We start from the raw sequence: 14,510 nt of genomic DNA, 5'->3' as shown, positions 1-14,510 counted from the left end.
GAGAGAGTAAAGAATCTTCTATAAATGGTAAGAGATGACAATGCCAAATTCAACATTATGTACATCATGACATCTGAGATAATTATGGGGTTTCCATAAACCAACAAAGAAGGAAGAGAAATGAGCATTGCCAAACTTTGTATGTTGAGGGGAAATTGAGTCAGGCTTAATCAGATGCTTAGGATTGAAATGTCCATGGCATCAGGTGTATAGGAGGGGGAATTGAAGTCAGGTGTAGAATGAGATAGCATAGCCTGGCCATCTGGTGCTATGTAGGGGGACAATTAAAGCAAGAAAAATCCAAACTCAGCTCTTCCCAATAGCTGTTCTCTCTGCCTTACCCAAGGCAGTGCAGTACCTGGACTTTGTGCATGTCTCCCCTTCTGTGACAGTTCAATGCCTGCTCTTGTATGTATTCCTCTCATGGATGGCTGGCATCTTGGCTGCTCTGATCTGATAACTCAGAATAAAGGCAATTAATGTCTCAAGTGGTAAGTTCTCATAATCCAAGTCTCATATGGATTTAACAACTGAGGATAATGATGGCAGCAAAAAACAATGTGAATTTGCTTTGACTCAGAATATAATACAACAATAAAAATTCCAAATAATAACTTTTTTAAGCTTAACAAACATAATACTTCTAGAATTAATTTACACTTGCCATGGCAACCAATTTATCAAGGAAATACTTTCTAGAATTTGATCAAATAGTCAGTTGGAAAAACAAATTAGAATATGGGAGAACAATACTTCCAGAATTAATATTGTATTATGAAATCAAAAGCATCTTACATTGGTTTAAAAATAGAGAGATAAGGGGCAGCTAGGTGGTGCAGTGGATAGAGTACCGGCCCTGGAGTCAGGAGAACCTGAGTTCAAATCTGGCCTCAGACACTTAACACTTACTAGCTGTGTGACCTTAGGCAAGTCACTTAACCCCAATTGCCTCACTAAAAAAACTAGATAGGTGAATAGGACAAAATTCACATAAGAGGCAATGAAATTCAACAGTCTACATGTGCTGGTACCAGTTTTAAGTGGGAGCAATGGCTCTAAGAGTCCTTATCTCCAATTCTGATGGCAGTTGGAGTTAGCAATATCTGGAAAGGACCTTTCCAAGCTGGCTGAATCCCACTCATCTGCTGAAAATTTTTGATTTATACACTGTCTCCTGGTTTCAAATCATGTAAGGAGAAGTCCACAGGGCCAGCCTGTACTGCTACCTGTGCCTCATGGAGTTCACATAGCCTGGCTTGTAATTGCTGTATATAGGAAGCAACAGAGGTATCTCCCCCCACCAGGGGGGAGTGTGAATAGACTGGCACAAGAGGGCTAAAGATCTCAGGGTCTGGAAAGGTAAAGTCTTCAGATTCACCATCCTTTCCCCTCCCCATCACCATCAGTTCTCTGTTTCACTCTGAACGGATAAATAAGTGTTTTGGTTCTGCCCCTCTATACCTCTCACAGAGGATCTATAACTGTTTTGATTCTGCCCCCTGAAGGGGTTTCTAAATTCACCAGTCATCATCTGTCTAAGTTCCCTTTGCCTAATCCTACAGTACTGCATTATGTGTTCCCATCTATTGCAGTAATAGCAAAATCTAGGGGGTTGATATTGATTCAGGGTTTGATTGTGATTCTCAACTGCCTGACCTCACTGCCCCATGGTTTCCTGCAATGGAGCTAAAATTTGCTCTGTCTGTTCCTTTCTTCCTTTTCATTTCCTTCATAAATATATGTTGCTATTTTAAAAATTCTGTCAGTACTCAGGGAGTTTCAACCTGGACACTGCCTTTCAACATATTTCCATATTTCTGGCAAGGATTGATGCACAAAATGGTTAGATATAAAGTGGGCATCTCTAGAATCTAATGGGTCCAGTCGAGTATATTGTTTGGCACTCTTACACAATCTATCATAGAATCTATTAGGTCTTTCATTAGGTTTCTGAACTGTATCTATAAATTCTTGCCAGTTATCAGTCTTGCTAGCATAGGATTCCATTGTCTTCAACAATGCTTCCCTTGCTTCCTGAAACTCATCAAAATGCTCAGGGATATTGGGGTCCTAGTTAGGGTCTTCTAAAGGCCATTGAATAGTAACTCTTCCTGATGATTTAAGGAGTTTGCTGAGTTTGCTGCAGCTAATATATCAGCTCTTTCCCCTGGAGATAATATCATTTTCATGAGATCAGTAACATCACCCCATGTTGATATCCTCTGAAAACTGCTCTAAAGTGATCGATAACTTCTGTGGGATCCTCATCAAATTTAGGAATTTCTCATTTCCATGGACTCAAATCTATGGGCCCAAAAGGTGTGTATTGTCTGAACTTTACTATAGTATCTTTTCAGTTATGTGTGAAGATCTCTTGAATGAGAAGGATTTTGGTCTTTTCTATCTCTTCTAAAGGTGAATTTTCTTCTTCTATGGTTGAAATAGAGGGAGTGGAGATAGAAGTTGGGCCATTTGGCATTCTAGCCTGAGAAACAGGCTCAGATTCCAGCTCTGGCTTGGATCCCCCTTCTCTTTTATCCCCTTTTATCAGTTCTCTGCTTGCTTTTCTCCAGACTTTTCAATAAAATAAATGTTTAGGTGGCAAGTGGCATGGGATTCTTTGCAAATGCCTCAATGTTTGAGGAATAAATGACCCATGTTCAGGCCATTCTTCCTCTAATACACTATGCCATATAAAACACAGTTTGATAAGTTTTCCTTTGGTCAGGTTTGATTTCACCATAAGTTTTCTCTCATCCCAATCCCTTAGTAGCTTTCTTAATGGAATGTCCTGGGGAATTTCACTGGGTGTGCTCTTTCTAATCCTCTCCTTGACATTCAACACTTTCCTTACCACAAACCAAAAAAAAAAGTAAAAATAAATATAAAAAAATCATTAAATTAAAACTGATCAAGTGTTAACATGATCTTTTCCTCTGCTTCTCAGCTTAACCAGGCTAAAGTTAAAAAAGGTACTTAGGAGGTTAAAGAAACCCATTTGATTTAAAGGGAAGAAAACAGATACTTATTTCTTACCCAACTTGTTTTACAGTGAAGATCAAAAGATTGAGGGGTTCAGCTCTCCTAGCTGGCTCGCCAAAACTGTGACAGGTAAAACTAAATGTGTGTATTCACCTTACCTGTCCCCTGTTTGAGGAAAGCTAGCTAGGACAATAGTTTAGGCATTAAACCTTTATTAAAATATATTTGAGAACAAGTGTCCCTGAAAGAGGAGAAATCAGAGTTCAACCCTTCTTTTTCTTCCACTACCACCACCAGGTTGCAACCACCAACTGACAAAACTAACTGCTTTCCATAGTCTTTCAAATTTGATTGCTTGAGGGTGGTCTCCTGCTCTGTCAGCAGGAGGCCCCTGGCAATAATATTCTCACAATATGAATGGGCTTAATTTCGAGGAAAACTTCAAATAATCAATGTGTATATGAAGAAAATTTGCTCAATTACAAGATATATAGAAAAATAGCTAAAACAATTCAGGTACCACCATATATCACCTCTTAGATTGGTTAAGATGGCAAAAAAAGGACCATGAAAAATAATGGAAGAGCTTCAGGTAAATTGGTAATAATGTACCTTTGGAAAAATTGTGAAATTAGTTCAACCATTCTGGAAATCAGTTTGGAACTATGCCCAAAAGGTACTCAACTGTGCATCATCTTTGACTCAGCAATACTGCAGCTCAGTCTATGCCCCGAAAAGATAAACAAAAAAAAAATAAAGGACCTGTATGTACCATAATATAGCACCTTTTTGTGGTGGCAAAAATTAAAAATGAAGGGCTTTTCATCATCTTGGTAAAGGCTGAAAAAACATTTATATATATATTTGTGTTTAGGTATATGTATATGTATATACATATATGGGGTGGAATACTATTATCCTTTATAAAATGGTGAAAGGGATATTTTCATGAAAATCTGGGAAGATATGTATGAATAGATGCAAAGCGATACAAGGAGTTCTAAAGAACCATTTGTACAATAGTAGTGACATTGTAAAGATAATCAACTTAAGAACTTTGAAAGACTTAGTAATTCTGATCAACACCATGACCAACATCATCTCCAAAGGACTCATGAAACATGTCATCCACCTCCAGATAGAGTGCAAATAGACTCAGTTTATTTGTTTATTTGTTTTCTCTTTTTAGTGAGGCAATTGGGGTTAAGTGACTTGCCCAGGGTCACACAGCTAGTAAGTGTTAAGTGTCTAAGGCCAGATTTGAACTCAGGTCCTCCTGACTCCAGCTGAGCATGGTGAACTCCACTATGCTTATTAGCAAGGGAGTTCCACAAACATTGCAGGGTTTGGGGTGGAACTTTTTCTTGGATAATGTTGGATGCAAAGTTGTATTTTACTTTTGCAAAGTGAGTCAAGGCCTTTCAATTTCCTTGACTTGCCTCCTGTGTACCTTCCAGGCCATTATAGAAAGGATTTTCTTCCTCCTCTTATCAATTGGAGACTTCAACTGTGGTATAAGTAAAACAAGCACATTTGCAGGTATACACATACACACACACTTACTGGAAACATATCTCTGAGACATGTTAGGTAGATGTCTAATGACACAGAGGGTGTTTGACAGAAATCAGTATAGAGCAGGGATAGTTATCTCTTCTAAGCATCAATGGCAGCCTTAGGAAAGGCACAGTAATAGGAGAAGGTAGGATGGTAATGGAAGAATAAAGAGAGCCCAGGACAGTGGGAAGAGCATTGAGTTTAGATTTAGGAAACCTGATTTTGCTCTTCTGTTTCTGTGTGACCTTGTTTTCTCATTTGTATAATGAGGAGGCTCTGCTGGGTGACCACAAAGAGCCCTTCAAGATGAAGATTGATGATCTTGCTATGGGGAGCAATTGATTTTGGTTATAATATAAAGGATATGAAATGGAATAGAAAGAGATCATCAGGCAGAGTCAGGACAGCAAAGTAGAGGCAATAACTCAGCCTAACTCTCTCAGAATTGTCCTCCAAACAAATTTAAAATAATATCTTACATTGAATTTTGGAGCAACAGAAGGAAAAGGTCAGTCCAAGACAATGTTGAAGAGTAAGACATATCAAGAGAAGTTTCTGACACTGGCATGGAGGCCTATGACAGCAGCATCAGCACCTTTGGGAACTTTCATCCCAGAGGCAGTAAAAGGGTGAGAGAACAGTTAGGAAAGAGATTTGCTGGAATTAGGTGCAAGAACTGGTGCCATTTGGCCACTCTATTGCCTGTACATAATTCTTGGTTGCAATTCCACAGGGGAAAGATTCTCTTGTCACTGAGGTTCTGGACAGTGTTCCAAGGGACAAAGCAGCACTAGCACTTTTGGCTGCAGGGTGGAAGGATACCCGGTCAGTTATAGACCCAAAAGGAACTCTACCACTTTCAGCTGCAGGGGAGAAGGGCCCCTTCATGGGTAAAATCCAGAGTGCATATCAGGAGAGCAGTAGTCACACCTCTTCCCAGATCATATCACCTTGGAAGCACTGCAAACTTGCAGTTCCCCAGAATTAGCTCTGGAACCAAGATCACAAAAACCTGAAGCTTTGGCTATTGCTTCCCCACACCCAAGTAACTGGAGACAAACTTTAATATAATGTTTGTAGCCAAGAAAGAGGCTGGGGAAGGGAGCAATGACAATTGGACAGAAGACCAACAAGAATTACCCGAAGTCTTAAAGAAATAGATAAGTGTGGTAGAAGAAAAATGGGAAAAGACATGTGAGTGATACAATAAAATGATCAAAAGAGAATTGACAGATTGATTTTAAAAAGACATAAAAATGCTACTTAAAATACACATGAAAAACAGAATTAGTCAAATAGTAAAAGAGGTACTCGACTTCACTGAAGACAAGAAAAGTTTTTCCAGCCAAAGTCATGGCAGAAGAAGGTTGTGACAGCAGGATGTGGGCCCATGACAGTAGCAGCAGCAGTTGGGAGCTTTAAGCCTAGAAATAGCAAGAGATTCAACTTTCACCTTGTCAAGAAGGAGATTAAAGGGGACCCTTTGCTGGATGCAATTTCAAGACCTGGTGCTGATTGGAAACTTTATTTCCCATACATAATTGTAGGTCACAGTCCTACTGGGGAAAGATTCTCTTATCATTGGAGCCCTAATCAGAGTTCCAAGGCAGAGAGAAGCACTAGAATTTTTAGTTTCAGGACAGCAGGGTCTGCTTTCACAGTTCTAAGGCCAAGAGGAGCTCTAGAACTTGAAGCTTTAGGTAAGCAGGGGCTCTTCCTGAGTACCAATCAATAGAAGACTCAGAGAGAAGTGACCATACCTCACCACACATCATATCACATTGGAAGCAGTGAAAACTTACAGATTCCCAGAAGTAGCTCTGAAAACAGCAGCATGAAAAATCTGAAGCTTGGAACAGCATCTTCTCACCCCCAGGTCAGCAACTTTAATATAATTTTCAAAGTCAAGAGATAGGCTGGGGAAAATGAGCAAAACACAAAAAAGAACTTTATTATAAAAAGCTACTATGGTGACTGTAAAGATAAAGACACAAATTCAGAAGCAGACAACCATGTGAAAAGAACCACAAGCTGGGGCAGCTAGGTGGTACAGTAGATAAAGCACTCGTCCTGGATTCAGGAGGACCTGAGTTCAAACCTGGCCTCAGACACTTGACACTCACTAGCTGTTTGACCTCAGACAAGTCACTTAACCCTCATTACCCCACAAAAAAACAAAAAAACAAATAAAGTGAAAAGAGCAACAAGCAAAATTTCAGAGAAAATGGCAACTGGATATAAGACCTACAAAAATTACTGGAAATGTTGAAGAAAGAGATAAGAGTGATAGGGAAAACCTGGGAAAAGAAATGAGAGTGATGCAAGAAAATTATGAAAAGAGAATTAACAGCTTGGTAAAAAGGCACAAAAATACTACTGAAAACAATACATTAAAAAGAATTAACCAAGTGGTGAAGAAGGCCATCAATTTCATTGAATAGAACTCCTTAAAAACACAATAGCCAAATGGAGAATCAGACCCAAGGTCTTGCTGAAGAAAATTATTCCATAATAATTCGAATTGGATAAATGGAAGCTAATGACTCCAGAAGACATCAAAATACAGTAAAGCAAAGTAAAAAGGATGAAAAACTAGAGGAAAATATAAAATAACATTAAAAAAACAAGGAGAAATAATTTAAGAATTATTGTTCTCCCTGAAAGCCATGATGAGAAAAAAAAAAAAAGAGCCTGGACATCACATTTCAAGAAATGAGAAAGGAAAACTGCCCTGTTATCTGAGAACCAGAGGATAAAATAAAAATGTAAAGTATCTGCTGATCACCTTCTGAACGAGATCCCCAAATGCAATTCCTGCAATTATTATTACCAAATTCCAGAGCTCACAGGTGAAAAAGTATTTCAAACATTGAGAAAGAAAAAACTCAAATATCATGGAGCCACAGTCAGGATCATGCTGGATTTAGTAGCCTCCATGTTAAAGAAGCAGAGCACTTGGAATGTCATATTCTAGAAGGAAAATAAGCTAGAAATACAACAAATTAGAATTTTTTCCATAAAAATTGAGTACAACCCTTCAGGGAAAAATTCATTTAATGAAATAGAGGCCTTTCAAGTATTGCTGAAGAAAAGACCAGAACTGAATTGAAAATGTGACACTGAAACAGAAGACTCGGAAGAAGCCTAAAAAGGTAAGAATGAAAGAGAAAGCACAAGGTACTCAATAAAATTAAACATTTTACATTTCTCTTTGGGAAGATGAGACATCCAATTCCAAAGAAATTGACCATTATTAGTTACAAGTCTACACAGACAGAGGGAGGGCTCTAAGTTGATTATGTTCTGATGATCAAAAAAAAAATGAAGTTTTGAGGAAAAGGGATGTATTGGGAGAAGGTTGAGCAAGCATGGGGAAATTATTTCACATAAAAGAAGTGCACTAGAAGAGCATTTAGAATAGAGAGGAAAATGGAGAGTTGTGGTGGCAGGCAACACTTGAACCTCACACTCAACTAAATTGGTTCAAAGAGGGAGGAATGTATATCTATATGTACATCTATGCACTCAGTTTGGCATAGAAATCCATTTTACTTAAGAGAGAAGCAGGAGAAGAAGGGGTTAAGAGAAAGGTAGCTGAATAAAGGGATTAAGGGAGACAGTGGTTTTTCCTAGGCTACTATAGCTTTATGTATTCTATGCTCTTTCCTTTATAATCTCAACCCATTGGTGAGGCAGTGTAACTGTGAACTATTTCCAACACTTGGATCACTTGCCTCCTTGTTTAATCAGTGATCCAGCCCTGTCAAGTGGCAGTCTTAGATTACTTCCACTATCTACCTTCTTTGCTCACATTCACATGTTGTGGAATGGAACTGGAGAGAATTATGAAATCCTGCTGATGAGGTCCATCCACTACAATTTAGGGAGCTTCCTCCTCACCTAATCCCTTGCACCAAGGAAAATTTTTTATCTCCCTAATCCATTTGCCATCCTCCTCCTCAGATAAAGAATTGGACACTTTCTTGTCCCTCTTCAGTGCTACCATTCACCACTTACCCCTATCCTCTCACCTGAAAAGACCTTGACTCACATTTAAAAATGAGGATATTCACTGAGGATCCCTTCTACTCCTTTTTCCATCTCATATCTCTCAGGCAATTATATAGAGAGGGACTATTTTCAACGTGAAAAGATTCCAATTTAATGAGACTCTCAGACAGTGGGTGAGGGAAACACCCAAGAGAGAGTGCTCCCTAAAAATACAAATGCTGACAATTACTGGTTCTCACTCTCTCTCTCTTTTCACACTCACAGTCTCCCCTTCTCTAGGCTACTCATTCCTATTAACTTTGACTCCTGCTCTTCTGGCATAGCCATCATTCCTTCCCATTTTTTTTTCCACCACTGTGGTCGCCTGCTTCTGAATTTTCTCTAGTTTTCAATGTCCTTCCTAATAAAATGGTCCTGAACTGAAGATATCCCTGCAATATGGTCTGACCAGAGCAGAGTACAGAGAGACTATCCTTTCCTTTACTGTATATTCTCTCCTGTGAATTCTTTCTTCTCTAAGATTTCTGCTATTTTCCTTCAATCAAATGACCAACATCATGAAAGGCCTGATATGACAAATAGTCAGTCTGCTATGACTCTTCATCTCTTTCCTGGAAGGCACATGTCTTCCCTATCCCTGTCTCCATGGCTAAGAAATAGAAAAGTCACTTACCTATATTGGTCTCTGCTTCTTGGGTAGATGAGGGAAAGGTTGCTGGTCTCGGTGTGTATCTTTTGAATGATGGGAATGAGGGTAGTCTTATCATACTTATAGCTATGGCATGATCTGAGTTCATCTCCCCCCAGAGCTATGATTATAATTGAAGAGAAGTGACACTGTCTACATTGGGAATCTTTGGTGTCTCAGAAGAACAAACTTTTGTTCCAGGTGCTAATAATTATCCACAATTAATGCTGATTAATGACAATTCCCACAAACCTCTGCCTCCCTGCAAAGTAAGCAAGTGTTAGGAGGTGGCAGAAAAACTTTTCTCTAGTCCCTGAGAGAGTCAGACAAGGTCATTCATGGAGGGTAAAAAGGAAGTCTGAGGCCTGGGTGTACTTGTTTGCTATCTCTTTTCTAGAATGACAGAATTCCTTAGGTGGAAGAAAAATTTAAAAACAGCAAAACTGAAAAACATATTAATAAAGCTTGTATTTTATGCAATGTTTCACGTGAATGCATTCCAGCCTTTACAAAGGAACCATGAATGTATCTTCTCATTCATATTCTCAAATATTTGAAGGACATCACATAGAAGAAAAATTAAACCCATTCTGCTTATCCTCAAAGGTATCTTTCCTTGCATATGACCTTTCCTATAGGATCTCTGAGTTTTGTTTAAACTCTCCTGTGACTTTGATGTTTATTGTCATGAGATATTGGTCTTATTTCATCTTTCTGGATTGGAAGCCTCTGTGGTCTTCTTCATAGTTTCAAGAACACTCAGGAGACAGGTACTGTTAGGAACAAATATGTTCTGCTGATGCCTCTATGATGATTCTCTAGGCCCACCCACTTCTGGGAGTCCTGAGAGCCCTGGGGATGAGTACCAAGGGACTGATGGTTGGGTAATGTAGTGACAGGAAGTTAGAAGGAGACTTTTTCACATCCAGGGAGACTTTTGATTTAAATAACTGAGAAAAAGAATAAAAGTAGAGGTGAATGAATAAAAGCTGACAGATGTGTTCATGAGTAAAAGGATGGTTAGGGTGGCTCTGATTTCAGAGTGCCTTCTGGGTGAGAGGTTGGTGCTCTGAATGTGTTAAATATGTTGGTGGTGTTTGTGTAGGAGGACCATGTAGCCAATGGCCAAGATCATAAACCCAAAACAAAGCACATTTCTGAAAGTAGTTATTATCACATAAAATCCATAATAATTTTATTGTACAATACACATAATCAAATGCATTTTTAATGTTGTTGCTCCTTCTTGGGCCTATTGCATTTAATGGTACAGGAATTTCTATCAGTAGGTTGAGGATCCAACAGAAGAGATAGGAAGGGGTAGTCTGTTGTGTGGTTCTAACTTTGAACTCTGATCACTTGGAATTGACTGGCCTGATAGTGATGACCTGGAACGTACTCAGGAGCCAAGTGAAGGAAATTGAAAGGTCCTCACTCAATCTTCAAAGTTAAAATATGACCTTATACCCAACATCATCCAGGAAGTAGTTCCACCCCAAACCATGCAATGTTTGTGGGACTCCCTTGCTAAGAAGCAGAGTAGAGTTGACCAAGTACAGCTGGGTTAATATAAGACCTAGTGGCCAACAGGAGCATTTAAAGTATGAAAGGTAAAGAAGAAGTTTCCTACAGTTCTAATTGTGGTCACAGCAAAAAACACAATTCCAAGGCAAATGTTTTTAAAAAGCATCCTGTGTGTCTTCAAAAAAGATAAAAATAGGTAGAAAAAAACCTGAGAGAACAAGAAAAGCTGCATGACTTTTCTATTTTGGGATTGCAGTCCTCAGTAGACACATGAAAATGACTTCCTCCTCCTCATTCCTATTCCTCTGTTGATGGATATTGCTGGGTCAAAGGGTATGCACAATTTTAAAGCCTTTTGTGCATGGTTCCAAATTCCTCTCCAGAATGGCTGGATCAGTTCAAAGCTTCAACAACCGCGTTACAATTTTCCCACAGCTTCTCCAACATTTAGCATTTTCCTTTTTTTCATATGAGCCAATCTGATAGGGGTGGGGTAGTACCTCAGAGTAGTTTTAATTTATATTTATCTAATCAGTAGTGATTGTAAAATTTTTTATATAGTTGTAGATAGCTTTAATTTCTTCATCTGAAAATTGTCTGTTCATATCTTTTGACTATTTCTTAATTGGGGAATGACTTGTATTCTTATAAATTTTATTCAATTCTCTATACATTTCAGAAATGAGGCCTTTTTCAGAAACATTAGATGTAACAATTGTTTCCTAGCTGTCTGCATTCCTTCTAATCTACCTTTATCATAATGAATGATATCTTGGATGAATTGCTTTAGTCTGACAGGTTTACATTTATTTTTTCTAAAACATTTACATTAATGATATAGATCCATAATTGCAATTTTAACTTTATTCTTTCTCATTTTAAACAATATGATGCTATTGTCTCATATTTTTAAAAGTCCTTAAAGAGAAAGGGAAAAGAAATAAACATTTATATTGTGATGTTTAAAATCTAATGTGGGGGGCAGCTAGGTGGCGCAGTGGATAGAGCACTGGCCCTGGAATCAGGAGTACCTGAGTTCAAATCCGGCCTCAGAGACTTACTAGCTGTGTGACCCTGGGCAAGTCACTTAACCCCAATTGCCTCACAAAAAAACCCAACAAAAAACCCAAACAAAGAAACAAAAAAAATCTAGTGTGGGGGCAGCTAGGTGGCACAGTAGGTAGAACACTGGCCCTGGATTCAAGAGGACCTGAGTTCAAATCTGACCTCAGACACTTAATACTTACTAGCTATGTGACCTTGGGCAAGTCACTTAACCCCAATTGCCTCACCAAAAAGAAAAATCTAATGTGCGTCCTACCCTGCCCCCCACCCAGTTTTGGAGGGGAAGCTGACTAAAATCACTGATAAATTCAGCAAGAGTTTAGGCTTTTAAGAATTTATTAGAGTGTATTAGAAGTTAGTGAAGAGAGTCGGTAAAGCCAGAGAGAAACCCTTGCTTTTCCTAGCAGTCCAGGTGAAGTCCCTGACCATGCCAAAGTCCTAAATGGAAAGGGTAGGGGGGGCACTCCTGTTCTTCATCTCTGCTGCCACCAAGCCAGTTCTGGATGAAAAGAGGAAGATCCAGCAAGCCAGCCTCACCTTCCTACTTCTTGTCTCCCACCCCAAATGGGGAGGTCCTTCAAGCTGATTGGTTGAGAGTGGTCTCTTGCTGATGTCAGTAGTACACTGCCTCTGAGAACAACACTCCATTCAGGGCCAGCCAGGTGTGGTCTCGATTTTGATGGTCTTCAGGTGGGGCTCCTGGGCATCTGCCAAATCCTATTATTTTATTACAATATAGGACCTGCTAGACTATAGGTATTTCACAAAAGTTATCTCATTTGATCCTCACAACAACCCTGCAAGGTTGGTGCTGTTATTATCTTCATTTATAGTTGAGAAAACTGTGTGGAAGAAAAGATGCTCAGTGATTTTCCTGATGTTATAGATCTAGCAAGTGTCTGAAACTCTGGACTTCAATTCATACCTTCCAGCTCTTTTTTTTTTTTTTTTTTACCATGATCCAATCTGTGTTCAATCAATATCAGTTCTTTCTCTGAAGGTGGATGGTATGCATTATCATTAGTACTTTGGGATTGTATTGGATCATTGTATTGCTGAGAGTAGTTAAGTCATTCACAATTGCTCATAGAACAATAGTGCTGTCACTGTGCACAATGTATTCCTGGTTCTGCTCACTTCACTATACATCAGTTCATACAAGTCTTTCCATGTTTTTCTGAAATCATCCTGCTTGTCATTTCTTATAGAGCAATAATATTCCATTACAATCCCATATAACAGCTTGTTTAGTCATTCCCCAATTGATGGGCATTCCTTTGATTTCCAATTCTTAGCCCCCACTAAGAGTTGCAACAAATATTTTTTGTGCAATTTTTTTCTTTTTCTCTTTTTCACAGTTATTCTTGTTAACTGTTTCCCTCCATCCTATTCCCTTCTCCATGATATTTACTCTATTATCTATCTTCTTTCACCCTATCCCTCCTCAAAGGGGATTTTCTTCTGACTGACCCTCCCCCAATCTGCCCTCCCTTCTTTGACCCCTCCCTCCTTATCCCCTTCCCCTCTTACTTTCCTGCAGGGTTAGATAGATTACTCTACCCAATTGAGTGTGTATGTTATCCCCTCCTTGAGCCAACTCTGATGAGATTAAGGTCTTTGAGCCAATTCTAATGAGTGAAAAGCTCATTCACTGCCCATCTTAGATAGATTACTCCACTCAATTGAGTGTGTATGTTAATCCCTCATTGAGCCAAGTCTGATGAAATTAAGGTCTTTGAGCCAATTCTGATGAGTGTAAGGTTCATTCACTGCCACACTCCAACTCTCTCCTCACTCCATAAGACATTACCTTCATATAGGATTTCACCTCATTCTACCTCTCTCCTTGCCCCTCCCCCAGTGCAATCCTCTTACCCCTCAATTTTACCCTAAAGATGTCATCATTGGGCAGCTAGGTGACATAGAGGACAAAGCACCCACCTTGGACCCAGGAGGACCTGAGCCCAAATCCAGCCCCAGTCACAAGCAGTCACCCCTTGCTCGACCCCAGCATGACACTCAACTCTGCCCATCCCACAAAAAAAGATAAACAGAAAAAGCTTTCCAGATATCATCCCTTCATAATCAATCCCTACCTGTGCCCTCTGTCTAAATTTATTTCTATCATTTGCCCTAATACTTGGAATGTTCTTATAAGTTAGACTGTAGGGGATAGATTGGAATGGGTTAGCAAAATATAGCATGATTTCTGTACCTGAGCAGCAACCTCAGGGTCGCTAGCTGGAGGATTGGTGATGTGAATCCAAGGTTGGAGCCAGGATACTTATTAGCAAACACATAAATCAAATAGAATGCACTGAACAATCTTTCAGTTAAAACTAGCCAATCCCTATAAAGAATATCTTGTTCCTATATTCATCATTGTGAAAGTTCTATGTTACATTGTTTAAAATCATGTGATTATCTCAATAGATTCAGGAAAAGTTCTTCCCATAATAAGGTACTCATCTCTTGTGGTAAAATGAGAATTTGGCTGACTCATTTGGAAGGGGTCACACCTTGACCGCCCTGAAATTATGTATGCTACTGATGTCAGAAGGAGAAGCCTCTCTCTATAGGCAGTTTTTGAAGGACCTCCCCTTTTGGGGGAGGAAAATTGGACACTTGCTGAGGGGAGGTTGAGGCTCTTCCGGTGCTCACTCTCTTCTTCCCTCTTCCTCAC

General features: G+C 39.2%; 1 pseudogene; it reads right to left on the bottom strand.

Annotated features, from left to right (window-relative positions):
* Window positions 1-10,056: 10,056 nt before the first annotated feature.
* On the bottom strand, window positions 10,057-10,928 carry LOC122745365 (annotated as a pseudogene).
* Between the last annotated feature and the right edge of the window lie 3,582 nt (window positions 10,929-14,510).

The sequence above is a fragment of the Dromiciops gliroides genome, chromosome 1 (genome assembly GCF_019393635.1).
Source record: "Dromiciops gliroides isolate mDroGli1 chromosome 1, mDroGli1.pri, whole genome shotgun sequence".
Classification (NCBI taxonomy): domain Eukaryota; kingdom Metazoa; phylum Chordata; class Mammalia; order Microbiotheria; family Microbiotheriidae; genus Dromiciops; species Dromiciops gliroides.
Note: the sequence above shows the minus strand (reverse complement) of the source record. Positions and strands in the feature narration are given on the sequence as shown.